This window comes from Leucoraja erinacea, chromosome 30 (assembly GCF_028641065.1).
Source record: "Leucoraja erinacea ecotype New England chromosome 30, Leri_hhj_1, whole genome shotgun sequence".
Lineage (NCBI taxonomy): Eukaryota > Metazoa > Chordata > Chondrichthyes > Rajiformes > Rajidae > Leucoraja > Leucoraja erinaceus.
This window is the reverse complement of record NC_073406.1, coordinates 127,412-134,013: the sequence shown is the minus strand read 5'-3', so window position 1 is coordinate 134,013 and position 6,602 is coordinate 127,412.

The window sequence follows — 6,602 nt, the reverse complement described above, 5'->3', positions numbered from 1 at the left end:
GTTGTTAGTCCACTTGAGTTGTTAGTCCAGGAATTGGAAGCACAAAGAAGGGCTAGGATTAATGCTGCTCTTTGGACCATGAGGCCTAAAAATCTGATCAATGAACCAAAGACTATGGTGGACCATTGAAGGAGATGGTAAATTTCGTCATTGGTGGGCTACCATTGTCAGGGGGCGGTTGTCAATATGGAGGTGCTCCATGTTTTCCAAGCTCTCACCTTTTGGTGCAGGAGACACCAGTTTAACCAGAGGACCTTTGTCTTCAGATGTTGAGTACAAGGCCCATCTTTAACCTGGAGCATGGACTAACAAAGGCATTGTCTGAATACTCAACAACTGAAGTTTAGGCGATTCTGCTTCTGGAGTTTGGTTGCAATAGATTGAACAGTTTCCCATTGGTTCTAAAAATGATCATCACTGCTCCCAGTGGGAGTTTGGTGGAGGTGAATTACCTCCCATAATTTTATAGGGTGCAGAGAAAATATACGAGGATGTTGCCAGGACTCAAGGGCCTGAGGTACAGGGAAAGGTTGAGCAGGACTTTATTACTTGGAGCGTAAGAGGATGAGGGGTGATCTTATAGAGGTGTATAAGATCACGAGAAGAATAGATAGGGTGAATGCACAGTGTCTTTTTCCCAGAGAAGGGGAATCGAGAACCAGAGGACAGGGGTTTAAGCTAAGGGGAGAAAGATTTAATAGGAATCAGCTTAAGGATAAGGGGGAAATCCTTTAAAACCGAGATGAGGAGAACTTTTTTCACCAGAGAGTGGTGAATCTCTGGAACTCTCTGCCACAGAGGGGTTGAGGCCAGTTTCATTGGCTATATTTAAGAGGGAGTTAGATGTGGCCCTTGTGGCCAAGGGGACAGGGTATGGAGAGAAGGCAGGTACGGGATACTGAGTTGGATGAGAATGATCATATTAAATAGGCTCGAAGGGCCGAAGGCCTAGCACCTAATTTCTATGTTTCTATGAACCTGAGGAGCAACTATTTTACAGGAAGGATGGTAGGTATATAAAGAGGCTGCCAGGGGAGGTGGTTAAAGCAGGTACTAATCATCATCATCATACTTTATTAGCCAAGTGTGTTTGGCAACAAACGAGGAATTTGATTTGCCGTACAGTCATACCAATAAAAAGCAACAAGACACACAAATAAATGTTTAACATGAACATCCACCTCAGCGACTCCCCCACATTCCTCACTGTGATGGGGCAAAAATAGTTCAATCTTTACCTGCCTTCTCTCCATACCCCCTGATCCCTTTAGCCACAAGGGCCACATCTAACTCCCTCTTAAATATAGCCAATGAACTGGCCTCAACTACCTTCTGTGGCAGAGAGTTCCACAGATTCACCACTCTCTGTGTAAAAAATGTTTTTCTCATCTCGGTCCTAAAATATTTCCCCCTTATCCTTATCTTCCCTTTGTTCTTGGTCAGGGGCCTCGAGCATCTGTTGTCGGGGCGATCAAGCTCACACATCGGGGGGATCTCAGCTCCCCCGCGCTGGGCGATTGGGCCCCGGGTCAGGGCTGGTCAAACCTTCTGCGATTTTGGAGCTTCCCGACATTGGCCTCTACCCGAGATCGCGAGCTCCTTGATGTTGAAATCCACGGGCCGCGGTTGGAGCGTAGATGCCAGGCAAAGGAGCACAGGCTCCGACGGTAAGTCCACGGCCCCGCGGTGGGGCTCAAAGTCAGTCTCGAGCACGGCCACCAGCTCCATGATGTTAGGCTACAGAGCGACTGGAGATATGATCCAGAAAACGATCGCATCTCCGGCAAGGCAAGAGATTGAAGAAGGTTTCCCACTCACCCCCCACCCCCCACATTAAAAAAAACAGAGAACATTAACACAAACTTTTTAAAACACACAAAAAATAACAAAATGGATGAAAAGACAGACAGACCGTTGGTGAGGCTGCCATTGACGATGGAACCACCCGGTGGTATCCAATGGTTAAAAAACATTAAAACTGGAACATTGTTAGGAAATGTTTAGAGGGATATGAGCCAAACAGAGGCAGGTGGGACTAGTGTAGATGGGGCATGTTGAGCCCAAGGGCCTGTTTCCTCTCAGTGACTCAATGGCTATGAATCTATATCGGGTCTCTCTGCAATATCGTGCATTTCAGTGAAAACAATCCAAGTCTGTCCAACCTCCCCGTGTAGCCTCCCCAAAGCCTCCACACCCTTCCTGTAATGGGGCAGCGACCACTACAGTGGTCAACTCCAAATGCAGGCTTGACCAGTCCTTGCAATTCCTACATCGACCACATGGTGGAACCAGTGAATCAGAGGCCATCTTTGGACTTGGTGAGCAGAGACACTGGAACTAGGAAATGTTCTTGGGTCTTTAAGGGGCCCTGTTCTGTCCTCAGTTACTTGTTTTCCACATATATAAAATGTCTTTGGATTCTCTTTAATCTAACTCTTGCCCACATTTTGGCTTCTTGATTGTTCATGTATATTCTTGCATCCCTAATACTCCTCAAGTGATTCACTTGATCCCAGACTCTAGTACCTGACCCCGCCTTTTATTCTGACAAGAGCATCAATATCTTTGGTCATCCAGGGTTCCCTACTCTTGCCTTTCACTGTAACAGGAACATACAGGCCTATGGTGCATCTGTGGAAGTTGCTAACAGATGTTGGAGGCATGCCAAACAAAGAGACATCAGTCTGCTTTCTTGGCTGTGGTTGGTCGTGGACAAAGTGTTGGTGATACACAAAGCTCTTGACCATCTCCACTTTGGCATGAATGAGTGGGGTCAGTGGGCCTGTTTCCATGCTGCATGGCTTTATGATAACTCAATATCTAAATCTATAAACTAGCAAAGGTCAACATGGAATAGGAATATTAAACATGAAATCAACAATCAGCATTATATATGACTGTTGAGAGCTGATTATAAATAAAAAAAGATTCTAACTACTTCGTAATGCTAGATGAAAGGTCCCTGACCAGTTGCCATAGTGATGGCTCAAGGCTTACCCAAGGATTACATGCAGACCTCAGCTTGAATGTGGAATGTAGACCACAAGGTTCGAGGGTGTTAAAGGGACCACATCCAGCCTGTGACAGGTACCATGCAGTTCACTTTCTGGCATGCATGTATAATAACCGGGACTAACTGCATTTAACCAGTTGTGGTGAACCCACAAGAACCAGATGGGAAGTGATGCAATTGTTTTAGAAGAGTTTTAACCCTTCCATCTCATTTTACATTTCGTCTCTCTTCCGCTTATTTTGTTTATATTCTTTTGTATGAAAAGATGTTTTATTTCTTCTTCTACCTTTCTTTTATTTTGAAAACTTTCTGTAACTTTAACTGGTGTAGCTGGGACATGTTGGCCGGTGTGGGCAAGTTGGGCCGAAGGGCCATCTTCATCTTCTCAACTCCCATTTTTCCTGAGTTACTTTGTTCTTCTGTTTATTTAATTATTAACATCTTCCTTTCCTCAGCCAAATGAATGTGTTCTGTGGAATACAGGCAATGTGATCTCGCTAGCTACCCTGTACTGACAGTTATCTAGAAATGAAAGGTGGTTCTAGAGGAGCTATGCTCAATACTCTGTCAGTGCCAGAACCAGTTAGAGTCATAGAGTGATACAGTATGGAAACAGGCCCTTCGGCCCAACTTTCCCACACTGGCCGACTTGTCCCAGCTACATTAGTCCCACCTGCCTGCAGTTCTTCAGATCCAATCATTTAATCTCACCGCCTCCCACAATTCAACTGCACCATTCGTATGGCTAGGAACTGCAGATGCTGGTTTAAATCAAAGATATTGTAGACACAAAAAGCTGGAGTAACTCAGCGTGACAGGCAATTATTTGGACCTTGGACCTGGACTTTGAGTTAATTACAGATTTCACTCTCTAATAATGTTGCCAGGTCTACAAAGTATTTCCAACACCTTTATCAAAAACCCAGCTTGGAATGTGAGGGCACAAGGAACTGCAGATGCTGGAATATGGAGCAAAAAGCGCTGAAAGAACTCATCAGGAAGGAAATGGACATGTGACATTTGGGTCAGGACCATACAGATTAGTTTTATGGCTGAGAAATGTTAATGTATAAGGCTATATTTCTGCTACATTTTCTGTATTTCACTGTGAAACACAAAAATATTTTACCTTGAAAGGAATTAAAATGTTTTAAATATAAATATAAACGACACAATACAATAGAACTTTATTTATCCCAGGAGGCCAACAGCCATAATATCACAAAATACATGAAACATGAAATTAAAGTGACCAGTGGGGATGCGCATTAGGGGATGTGCAAAGATTACGTGGGTGGAGGGGGGTGGGGAGGGGGGGGGGGGGGGGGGGGGGGGGGGGGGGGGGGGGGAGTCAGTCTCAGTCTACCCCACGACAGAATGGGGAGGAGTTGTACAGTTTGATAGCTACAGGGAAGAAGGATCTCCTGTGGCGTTCTGTGCTGCATCTTGGTGGAACCAGTCTGTTGCTGAAGGTGGTCCTCAAGTTGACCAGTGTGTCAGGGAGGGGGTGAGCTGTATTGTCCAGGATGCTCCACAGTTTCAGGAGCATCCTCCCCTCCAAGACCATCTCCAGTGAATCCAACTCCACCCCCAGGATGGAGCCGGCCTTCCTGATGATTTTGTTGATCCTCTTGGTGTCCATGGCCTTCACCCTGCTGCCCCAGCACACGACAGCTGCTTCACAGAGCCAGTGATTCAGGTTCAGTGCTGACTCTTGTGCTATCTATCTGTGCAGTTTTTCCATGTGATTGTGTGGGTTTGCTCTGGATCCCAAAGCAGTCACTGTGGCGAATTACAGACACAAACTGTGCATCTAGCTCAATATTGTCCATGAGTTCTGGGATGTCACAGTCCTCAAGAGTTGCATTTTATGGGTCTTTAGCCTTGCTTTACCTTGTGGCTTCAGTTTTTACTGTTTGCAAAAACTTAAGGAACATCTAATGCCTTTTGATAAAAAAACAATTGGGAAATGAGGCAAATATTTTGCAATCCTCCTGGTTAAATTTGAAGCCAGATCATAAGGATGGGAATGTTGAAAGATGACCACCAAAGCTTCTACTGTTTCCAAGGAAAACATTTTTAGTGTTCTGGGATATAGATTATTGGGCCTGGGAATTGAATGGCTTTCAGTGTCATTACTTTCTCCAGAACTTTCTGTTAACTAATGTTTCCTTTCATTACTGCTTCATATTAAGCACTTGATTGCCATGAAGAGAACCAAAGTATTGTTTTAATTGCTCTACCACTTCTGTGCTCCACATTATACATTTCCCAGTTAATGAATCTCTCTTTGAGGCTATGTTTCCCCAAGAGGCTACGTTGGGGAATGAGGGACATTTGGCTGCATCGTACACTGCGTTAGGAGCTGATCAACATGCATGGGGCTGGGTGTTGTTCAATTGTTTAACCTGTCTGAACTCCTTTATTTCAGCATTAAACATGCTGGAATGTTCATTATTAGCATTAATACGCGATTTGTAAGTCTTAAGAATGTCAGTTATTACCACGCATTAACCTCAGAGGTGATTGAAATGACTATTTTATGATCCTGACCTTGGGCAAAGTAGTAATCAGAAAGCCCGGACATTAACAGCCCGGATTCCACAGTTGAACTGCCCTTGATGGGGTGTGGACTCCTTTCATCGTGAGTCTCGTAGCTACTTGTTCCCTGGTGTCTTCGAGATCTCCCCACGTTCAGACAGGTGCCATGAAACATACCTTCAATGGGGAGTTTAGTTTAGTTTATGATTGTCATGTGTATCGAGATAGAGTGAAGACCTTTGATGCTTGGTGTTGTAGATCTGGTCAATGAGGCTGGTGAATGAATGTCCAGTCACTTGACACCTCTATCCCCACCAGGAGCGTCTTAAAGCCCTCCGTTTCTTTCTCGACCACAGAACCAACCAATCCCCACCTATTGATACTCTCCTCCGCCTAGCGGAGCTGGTCCTTACCCGTAACAACTTTCCTCCAAATACAAGGTGTAGCTATGGGCACACGCATGGGCCCCAGCTATGCCTGCCTCTTTGAAGGGTACGTTGAACAATCTTTGTTCGAGACATACCAGGGCCCCATCCCCAAACTCTACCACCGCTACATCAACAATTGCATTGATGGCACCTCCTGCACCCACACAACCCACTGACTTCATCCATTTCACCACTAACTTCCATCCGGCACTCAAATACACCTGGACCATTTCCGACACTTCCCTACCATTTTTTGACCGCACTATCACCATTGTAGGGGATAGACTTCTGACCCAGATCCACTATAAACCCACTGACTCCCATGGCTATCTAGACTACACTTCTTCCCACCCTGCTTCCTGTAAGGACTCCATCCCCTACTCCCAATTCCTCCGTCTACGCCGCATCTGCTCCCAGGATGAGGCGTTCCTCACCAGGGCATCGGAGATGTCCTCATTCTTCAGGGAACAGGAGTTCCCCTCTTTTACCATAGATGAGGCTCTCACCAGGGTCTCTTCTATACCCCGTAACCCTGCTCTCTCTCCCCATCCCCCCACACGTAACAAGGGCAGAGTCCCCCTTGTCCTCACCTTCCACTCCACCAGCCGTCACATACAACG